This window comes from Aptenodytes forsteri, unplaced genomic scaffold, assembly GCF_000699145.1.
Source record: "Aptenodytes forsteri isolate BGI_AS27 unplaced genomic scaffold, ASM69914v1 Scaffold322, whole genome shotgun sequence".
Lineage (NCBI taxonomy): Eukaryota > Metazoa > Chordata > Aves > Sphenisciformes > Spheniscidae > Aptenodytes > Aptenodytes forsteri.
Window position 1 is genome coordinate 875278 of NW_008795045.1, and position 11134 is coordinate 886411.

Below are 11134 nucleotides of genomic sequence, written 5' to 3' on the forward strand. Positions count from 1 at the left end.
GACGGTTGGACTCGATGATCTTAGAGGTCTTTTTCAACCTTAACGATTCTATGATTCTATGATTCTAAGACAGTCCACACATCCCTGTGGCCCTTTGTAAATGCAGGTGCAGGTGCCTTGGATTACAGGATATACCACATCTGCAACATACTCGTTTTATGGTATCTATGTGCAACCCTTGTGCCAGGACAGCAGTAAGGGCCCAGTTCAAATTTGAGAAGTCACTAATAAAACATTGCATTCCTATCCAGAAACTGGGGGAAATTAAATTAAACCAGCAGTTCCTCAATGACCTAATCTTCCTCACTTGTGAATAATGAATTAACTGGCTTAAAAAGAAAGAGCACAGCATAAAGGAAGAACAGGAAAAATATCCCCACAGATACATTAAAATAAGACATGCTCCATGGATCTGTTTTATTAATCTCTTCTCTCCATCAGATGTCAAGAGGAGAGGCTATTCTACTTTTTTAGGCATCAGCCACTTCAAGCTCCTGTGCTACCACAAAATCTGTCTGCTTTGACAAGAAAGGGGGCTATAGCTGCAAATGTAAAGAAAAGGAGCAGTAGCGCCTTCTTTAAATGGAAACAAATGGGGTTTCTCTGGAAGGGGTGCAGCGTTTTTATCTGTGACATACTGCAAAAGTTCATCCTGCTGGGAAAAAAGGGACAAAAACCAAAAGAAAAAGCATGTTTTTAAAGTAAAGAGACAGGAAACTTTCCTGCAAGTCCTTCTGTATATTTGCAGTAGCAAAAAAAATGTATCAGTGATAGAGGCCCCAGCAGCAGGGGAGCAAGTGCTGGCCCTGGTAGTGGTGGGTCATTCCTCTGCATAACTCTCAGGTACAACTGAAACACTTCAGGCAGCTCACCTCTGTCAAATCTCTTCAGTGATCACTGAACCTGGTGTGCAACTGGGGGCAGAGAGGAACAAACAACAAAAAACCCACCTAGAGAAACAGCCTGGAAAGCATGAAGAAGCACTTAAAATCTCCAGGAAAGCTGAATCTCTCCAGAAGCCTGGAGGACACCTGGGAGACTGAAAGCAGCCCCTTGCTCTGGGTCTGCAAACAGCAGCTGCCAACTCGAATGACACAGAGGGTGCCTTCAGTTTTTAATTCTGATGGTTTTACTAGTTTTCAGTTAACTGCAGATCTGTTTTACAGACATGTGAATGGTATTGTCTGTTTACAGGGAGTACCAAAGGAGGTGAAAACAAAATAATTTGTGACTGACTTAAGGCTAAGGAACATATTCTGCAATGTTGGCAATAGTACCAAACAGCAAAAAAAGAGGCTTATCTTGGCATCCTAGTTACTGTCATCACCCAAGAAAAGCAAGAGAGCATATAGGTAGCACAAGCGTTGTAAGGGTTCAGCCCACATGCAGATGAGAGAGCCACGTCAGACAAATCCATTCTGCAAAGTCACAAGCAATGTCACCTCCAAATTCCAGAGAAAGGGGAGCAAAGGTGGCTGGTTTTGCCTGATGAGGTCTTCGCAACAGCTGTAGTTTTGAAATTGGAAGTCCAGGACCCACTGATGTCAGAGCAGAGACCGTGCAGTTCACAAGTGGCTACAGCACAGATTAGCCATCAGGCTCCAGGTAATGCAAACTGTGTAAGGACTTCAATTCTACAGTGTGACAATTTTTTATTCTTAACTGCTGGTGTTGGATTTGTTTCTGAAGGAAAAGGAGAAGGTTTTGTCATGAGCCAGTTGGAATAGGTCACTGAGTTTTGGGGATGCTCATGATCTGGGTGCAATGCTGTGAAAGAGAGCAAGTGCACTCCTTAGTTACCCTTCAATGAGAGCACGAGGTTGGGGACAGAGGATGGGCTGAATGTGCCTGAAAGAAAGGCTGGAGACCTCCAGATATGTTTCTTGGAAGCAGTGCTGCCCAGAGACACTTACAGAGCAAGGACATGTAAATTGAAGTCTAATGGGACAAAGGCCCTTCAGCGTTTACCACCTTATGCTCCAAACTGCATGTGACAGGACTCCAGATGGTGTACAAATGTGAAGAGGATTTGCCTGGACCTTTTCCTGCAGTGAATTCCCCAGGCAGCTTTTAAACTCAGAACAGCCCAGGTTCATTACAATACAAAACTCCACTGCTTACATTTGTGAATGGAGACAGCACAAAGGTACTGATGGGGTTGCAACACCAGAAAGGGCGGAGCCAAGGAGAGACAGAAGGGTAAAGATTCAGCAAGAATAGTGAGTATTCAATTAGTGTTGTTTTTTCAAGTACCTGTAAGATTTCAACTGTCATTAAATTGAGTTGGAGTTGGAAATATTCCCCCAACTACTTCTCAATGTCTCAATAGTAGGGTTTTTTTTTTAGAGAAAAGTTTCTTGTTTTAATTAAGCTCAAAATGTTGGCTTCATGGTCGGTTTTCAGCTCCTGCCTTCCTTGCCTACTGCCTTTCTAAAGAACTTCCTCTAAGCACCCTTCATCTCCATGTTGTAAGACTGCGGTAATTAGTTAGAGCTTTGCTGAGTTTGTGGAAATCTTGTGAGTGAAGTCATTATAACAGAGTTTAGTGTTTCAGCCTCTTGCTTTTATTTGCAAGATTATTGGCTTGATAAAAGAAACAGATTTTGACAGTGTGATGGCTGTAGATACTTGAAAAATTGTCTCCAAGTTGTTTTCTTAGTTAAGTGTACAGTACAGTCCCTTATTTAAGGAGCACAGTGACATTGTGGGTAGGAAGTCCAGGGATATGGTGACAAGTAGGTACCATTCAGCTTACATGATAAAGCACACACTGTCATCAGTTCAGTTATCAGGCCCCAGCTGTGGCTAAACTCATATATTTGCATCTTGTTACCACTTTTTGTGGGTTCAAATTTGCCTTCAGTTTTTTTTAAAAAAGGATCTGCCTTCTCTGTTCTACTCAGTGATTCAGAAAAGGTAAAGTTAGTTATGAATTTCAAAACTAAAGAAATTAAGTGTATTAATAAAAGCACAAACTTGAAGGTCTTTAGAAAAAAACGTCTTCAGCTTCCTCCTATGAAAAGTGCAATCTCAGAAAGGTAAATCCCTCCCAGGCAAATTGGGCATCTGCCAATGCAGCTGTCTGCCTAGACTATTTAAAGTAAACTGCTTTGATAGAGTAGGTAATAAACTGGTGCTGGAAGGGGCACAATGAGAACAAAAGAAAAGGTGGGTATGTTTGCAATAAAAGCCAGCTGATGGGGAAGCCAGACAAGCGTTGAGTGAGTTAGAGTCTGGCTGAGAGGTATACCAGGTGTTAATGGGCTCCAGTGACTGAAGTGACTTTTGAACCAAAAGGTATGAAAAAGTCAGGCCAGGGTAGGGCTGGCTGCCTGCTTAACTTCCACCTTAAACATCAGCTGATGTGGAAAGACAGACAATGAAAGATCAGCTTGGGTTCAGTATTGGAACAGGAATTCAAAATTGATGTGTTTTAATTTCCAGTAATGATATCCAAGGATATGTAATGGTGTTTAAATAAGAGAGTCTGTAGACCGGGCTTGTTCATCTGTCTTGATAAGAGGGTTAATGGTGGGAGCCAAAGACAATTTATCAGCGTATCTTCTAAAACCTGTTTATTTCACATAGTAATTGATTTCAGACTTGAAAGTCTTAGAGTCCTTATGGCTAAATAAAATAACTCAGTGCCACAAGTGAAGTATGCAAATGATTTTATGACAATTGTAGCTCTTTTTCTTTCAGCAAATTATTTGCCAACAGGCTATGAATTTTGAATTTGTTCCAAACGCAATTTCAACATAATTTTAGCATAATCTTTGTCAGCTTGCCATGATGACTATTCATTGTTTATTCGCATCATATGAATATTTTATTCAAATTCGCAATGATGTTTCTCTCTACTGGTTTGGCAACAATCATATAAGCAAATAATTCACTGAATACATGTAATTTTTAAATACAGCTTTGGTCTGAAGTCTACCAAGAGCACTGCAGCACTGAGAAAGTTTTTAATCCAGACACTCTCAAAAGTATTTGTGTTAGTGTGTTTGATGTTTGGCTTTTGATAAAACTTCATTAAACCATTATCCTCAACTTGCCACCTCAGTGCTACAGCACAGACTCCAGTCACAGCTTTGCATAGCTGCTGAAGTTTGAACTACTGATTTAATAGTTTATTCATAGACTGAATAACCTACATTATACATAATTTAAGATTTGGTAAACCATCTTGTGTTGCCTGTAGGCACGGCTGTGCTAAGAGTTACACGCTTATGCAAGATGCAAGTTTTCAACAAAAGCTCTTAAAGGCAAGGTTAGCAAGGGGATTTCAAGGTAATATAGCATAATGAGGATTATGTGTTGATTATGGTTAATGCCGATGATTTTGATTATCCAATTTCCTGATAGAAAAAAATAAAAATGAAAATGGATTTTCAAATGGAAATGGATTTCAGAAACAAGAAATTTTTATTTTTCCATTGCCGCCTATCTTCTTACTATACTTGCATATTTCATTTTATATTTTAAAACAAGGGGAAAAGTACATCTGCATGCAATACTTTTTCTGCCGCCTTCACAGGTTTTTTTTTATGTCTCCCAAGCCCACAAAGATATCATAAGATAATTGTGAGGCTTTTCTTCTGACTTTGAATTGATAATGACACACACAGCCTCAGTCTCATGGTAGCCTTTTCAAGAACATTTTCTATCTGAAAAAAGTGTTGATAAAAAGATAGTAAAAGTGATCCACAGATATTGTAAAGGGCTAGTGAGGTTCAAGCATTTCCTTGATAAATTTTTCAGGCAGTATATTGTGAACTTCTCTGCGGTGATTCATTCTAGAGCTATTTTCCAGTTTACAGTTTCCACGGTTGTTTGAGTAGAATAAAACCTGGGAACAGAATAAAAATAAAGGAACAGTAAAACTTCTTCACCTTGGGTTATATTTAGTGTTTGACAGACTGAGAAATTTGTCATGCAACTGGAATGATGAGTTTCTATTTTCATAATTGTTCTGTATGTGAGAAAGTATTTCTAAAATAGGACATTTTGGATGCAAAACAAATGCATTACAATTACTGGTTTATATGTCTTTGGTTCACTTCGTTGGCCGTTTGGTAAAAGGAAAAATCATTAAGCCTTATGGCCATGTTCATTGCTATACTCTGCAGATAAAAAGGGGCAATAAACGTGGCTTGACTAGCTGTTTAACATGATTTATCTTTTACTTGGATTAATGGAGCATATTGCTTAATCTCCTGCTCAATATCCCACTTTATTCTTAAAGCAGGTAGCAACTGGTACTCAAAATATGCAGTGGGTCTGGAAATGACAATCAGACATCTGCTATGTGCAGAAATGGATGTGTGTGTGTGTGTGTCTGTATATATTTGCATATATAAATATACACATGTATATATAAAAATGTGCATGCATATATGCATGTATCTGTGTGCACATGCATGTACAAGCAAATACGCATGCATAGTCTAGATCTCCAAAATAAAACCACAAATTAACCAGCTAATACATCCTGCTTAAGAGTTTTCTCTGATATCACTGCTAATATTTCCATGTGGGTTTTTTTGTTTTGAAAATAAGCAAGCAAATTCCCACCTGAACCTCCCCCAATCACATTATCTTGCCAGACAAGACACAATTTCTCTTCTTTATTTTCCATTTCATGTTCTTCCTCAAAGCAGCACCTCCGTATCCTTCTCCAAAATCGTAGGGCTCTGACAGCTGTCTACTCTGAACTGACCTTTTTTTTTTTTTCTTCTGGAAATACAGCATTCCCGGCAGCCCAGCACCCTGTACTATGGCTGCTTTGTAGTTTCAAATTCTTGTCCACCCTCCACATCCATTAGTCACATTCTCTTCCCTGTGGTGGATCTCTCTAAGTTTATCTATCTTGGGCATCATGATGAATTTACCCCGTGCCGGTTAATGATGTACTCAAAGAGTCAATTCATAAAACTAAGTTAGGTATTTATTAAGAGCAATGATGGAGAGGTGCAATTGCACCTGCCTTCTAGCAGTGTGTACACAGACTTCAAATCATGCTCTCCTCAGACTTGGACTCTCCAATTCCCATGCAGCTCAGTAGCTGATTTGAAAAATAGCTTGTAAGGGCTTGGATTTCTCAGTTATTCTACTATCAGTATATCACTGTCATATCTGTTTGGCACTACTATAAAGCCACCTGTGAAGCAGTATGTATTTAATATTTTGCAATGGGGCAATTGGCCTTAAGACAGCATCTCAAAAGCATTATATTGACCTGTGCAATTAGCATGGTGTTTGCAATATAATATTCTAATTAATTAGCTTTGCTAGAAATCCCATTGATGCTCCTCCTTCCAATAAAGAAAAATGTCTTGGAGGGAAGTCTTTCATCTGCTTTCCGAAAGAATTAGTGAACATTTGGGCAATATTTTATGTATTGTTGTATGTGAAAGAAATGTGTCTTGGAGAAATTGATTGTAAAATCTAAGTAAAACCTGCCTGAACCGGTGGCCTCCCACTTCTTTACTGACAGGTACAAGCTCAATAAGCAAAAGCATGACTGCACTCCTGAACTTAATTTAGCCGACAACATTTGGGCTTGTGCATGGAGCAATAGCAACGCCCAAACTCTTTCCTTCTCCAAAGAGAAAAGGAAAAACCCCATCCGTTTGGAGTGGTCTGAGGCAATTCACTAAGGGTGGGCAGCGAGTGACTTCTCCCAGTTCTCCCGCATGATTGTACCAAAAGAGGCAGCAAGTTGAGAGCCAGCTCAGATGGATCTTTCAATTAAAAACCATGAGTTTTTTTCCGGAAATAGAAATTGTTCTCTTTTACACAGTAGTTAATTCTTCAAAGCATGTGTTCAGAGAAGTTAGTAAAATCTATTTCTGTGCAAATGATGTGAGACTTTTGCAAAGTGCTGAAATAATATTTAACTACAAAAGAAGGCTGAGGACTCTGTCTTCTCACAATTATACCATGAGTCTTCAGAACTTCATTAACTTAATTACTGTCAAGAACTGTTTGAACAGTTTTCAGTGCAGGGTCAAAACTACAGATGATAATTGCTCTGGTTTGAGTGTGATACCTTGCCATAATCAGGATTTTTAAATTATGGAGTATAAGCGAGCAAGAGAAACTGAGGCTGTTTACCTTGTCAAGCAAAGGCATTTCCCGGCATGCCCTGCTTCCCAACTCTTCTTATTGCTCCCAGCAGGGGTTGTTTAGAAATTCATTGTGGATTTCCCCTGCCTTTGCGTATGGTTCTTGTTTTGGAAGGGCACCAGGATGTTGAAGCATCTTCCTGCTATGATGAAACAGGGACGTGACCCTGGGGAGCAGGACTGGGGCATACCGCAGGCTTGGCAGGTTAGACTGAGTGCTGTGACCATCGTTTTCTCTTTCTAGTATTGGTCTTTGCAATCTTGAGAGTCCAAATTTCTGTCTGTGATGTTATTATGAATCTGTAGATAACACGCATTAAGATCTAATTGGATTGGATCATTAACAACATCAGAATTGTGCTAAGCCAGCTGATGAGATAAATACTTATGTACCAAATACGCATACACACACACACACACACGAACTATGAATATATATTTAAAAAAAAATATATGAATGACAATGCACAATTCATTAATAGCACTCTAAACACTCTTTAAAAGTTCTGTACTTAATTTTATTTTCACTTTATCTCTGAACATCAGCTTTAACCTTGGTTTTCAATGTTTTGCCTTTTCTTATTTCAAAAAAACCTACAACTTTGTTGTAATGTTAACAGAGTTGTTTTGTTTTGGTTTTTTTCATTAGAAAGGAAATTTTGCTTTGAAAATGAGGTTATTATTTATAGATTCCAAGCCAGGTGCTGTAAATAGACATCAGGATGATAGGATATAAAATGGAAATAAAATTTGAGGGAGCAGGAACTGTTCTCAGAGAACTAGAAACAAAATCTTTTAAATATTTCAAAGTTTATTTTTTTGTGAGTAACAGTAAACAAAGTTATACACCTGTATGTCGGTCATATAGTCAAGTTTAGGACTGACTTTATGAGGAACCTGCCTATTGGTTTGAAATGTAAAAGCCTAATAATTAAAAGTCAGCATTTCTGATGTTTGTGTTCATATTATAACCAAAAAGCATTAGGTTTAAGTCATCATTTATCTCTTATGAAACTCTGAAATGATTAAGTGTCACCCAGTCAGGAGTCAAGGTGCAATGAACCCTCCAGCTGCACGAGAGACCAGACAGACCGCAGCCTCTCTGCTGTGGCAGAGGTTCCTTTAATGGAACATGTTGAGTGGTGCTAATTATATAACACTTGCCCAAATCTTATCAGGAAACAACCATCTTTGGGTGGCTGGAGAGAATCAGTTTCCTTTCCTGCAAGTTTCTTAAGGCTTTGATTCAGGTGGTTGCCAGGGTTTTCAGTTGGGAAATGAATTGTTTCCCGTCCTAGCCAGCAAAAGCAACACCCAGGCCATGTCCCTGTTCTATGTGCCTGCAACTCCTCTGCAAGTGTTTTCATCACTGAGGTACTTCTGACTTGGGCTGTCGCTCATAACAGTTGGACCAAGGGTCAGACTACGCAAAGCACATTACCTGTAGGAGACGTGGGCTGGCAGCATGTAGGTACAACACCTCCCCCCGGTGACAAAACAAGAAGTGAAGGCTCAGTCAGATGGACCTTTCCTGGCAGCCTGAAAATAGTGACAGTTGCTAGACCCAGGATGGGCCATTTCCCTGGAAATGGGTGTCTTAGCAGCGTGCATTGCACATTTCTCTCAAAGAGAAATGCCATTTGATTATCAAAAAGAGAAAAAGAAATGCTGGAAATGGAGACCAGTCTACAATGCAGTGTTTCCGTACTGAAATAGTATCCTCCATGCGAAGAGATGTTGCTTGCCATATCAGATGTTTTATGACTGAGGTGCTAACCTCTGACTGTGGGTTCTGTTGGAAAAGTCAGCAGCCCCTTACCTAGAACTGAGCAAGGTTGTTTCTGTAATACGTAGAAAACAGGAATGTCCCTTGGCCCAAACTGGATGAGACTCATAAATAGTGAATAATTTGAAGCGAAATATTTTCTTAAGCTCAATATAAAAAATTCCCATCCTGTGGTCAAATATGTGCGAAGTTCAAAATTTCAGACAAGAACTACTTGCGCCAAGAGGATGTTACCTGTTGTCAGTATAATATACGTCAGATGTCAGAGAAGGGACTGCTTGGTGAGCCTGAAAGCTATAAAAGTCTCAACGGAGAAATTACAAGGTGCTTTACTGAGCAGTGTCTAATATTACAACTGAGGTAACATGAAAGCAACACAGGAAAACCCCACCACATCGATACGCACCCAGCTGAGCTGTAGTGCCCTGAATTGTTCCACACCAGATTTTCATTGTCATCTCATCTCTCGCTCATGCTTGCTACGTCAGAACAACATTATGAAACAGGACTGTCATACAAAAGTTTCTGAGGTTTTAAATATCACGTCCGGCATTTGGGCTCCAGGGATTGAACCCAATCAGATCAACTTAAGGGGGGAAAAATAGTTTTAAGCAGAAATTCCACTGATTTACCTGGAAGCGATGGAGGAAAGGAAACTGTGGGCTGTGTTCACCTTCAGGGTATGGAAGCACATTTTGCACCTTGAAAACAGAGCCAGAAGTTAGGACGCTGATCCTAGAAATAGTGCACAGCCCCGTGCAGCTTAACACCTACGAATGGTCCCGCTGAGCTGTGGGTCTCTTCATGTAGGCAGTGGTACTCACATGCAGAAATATCTGCAGGATCAAGCCCAAATGATCAGTGGCAGTCCCAGATGGGGTGTCCATAATTCCCATTTCTCATGCCTAGTTCTAACCACCAGAAGGCAGGCTGAAAATGAGCAAGCCTGCTGTCCTAATCATACAATGAATTGTGCTCTTAATCACTGTAAAATTGTTTAAATCATAATAAAAATAAAAACAGATTTACACAGCTTTCCCCACCCCCCCCCAAAAGAATTTTTTTGCAAAATCCCCCCCCCCCCCGAAATGCATCTTGTTGCATTTTTTTCCTCACTACCCTGAAAGCTATTTCATTTTCATATTTTGCCAGGCCCCCACACCCTTTTGGAAAGAAATAAGTGCTCTCAAATTGGGAAGGCTTGGACAGTTCCTATTTGCTGACTAAATCTGGAAAAGGTCAGCCTTGACTTTGGTCCTTTAAAAATTAAGCTCTTATGCATTTCTGTTGTTGTTGTTGTCAAAATATTCTAAGTACGCCTCCAAAATCTCCTAAAAATGAAACTAACATCTGGTGCAGGAACTTCCATGCCAACAGTTAGCCTCATGGCAATGCATATTTTAGCCCGAATTTCACCTCAAAAGGAAAAGGCAGAGGGGACAGCAGTGATTCAAGACCTGTCAGGTTATGCTTACCTGTCAGGTTTCTTTCTATCATCTGCCAACTAATTAAGGTAATCTTGTCAAAGAATTAAATTAACACTCAAGTGAAATGACAGAGCTTTAGATGTTCTGGTTAGAGGTTATCTCATTTCTCTCTTCTTGGCTGCAAGTGGCTGTTGCACACATGCTTTCTGCTGCCCCACTGAAATTATTTTCCATTGCAACACTGAGACATTGCAAAGATGATTAATCTTTCCTCTTCTTCAGAAAGCCAATTTTTTTTTCTCTGCTTTCTTATTGAATTTTATGTTCAGTAGCCAGACAAAACAAGGGTTGCACAGTGGAAGGATTTTGGGCAGTAAAAACACAATGTAGTGAGTCAGGATACGGTGCCCAATTTCTCTGGCTTTACTACAAACATACTGCAGCCATCAGCTGTTTGGTAGAAGATGTATTTAATGAAAAAAGATCAGGGACCCATTTTTCAAAAGGAACTCATGTTTGCTAATGAGATCTTCTGAAAAAAATCTGTCCATGAAAATTATATTTGAAGCTCTAAAGCACTGAGCATTTTATAAAATTTGTTAAATGCTTGTTAGGTTTACCTGTGTGCTTTGCATTACCTTGATTCTTCATCCATGTGACAGTGTTTTGCCACTTACAGACATTTGGGGCAAAGGAATTAATTGCTGTCTAGAATACCATCGCGACCTCAGAAAAATCACTGAGACAAACCCATTGGGTGGGCGAGAATGTATCCGACTGCATGTAACCCC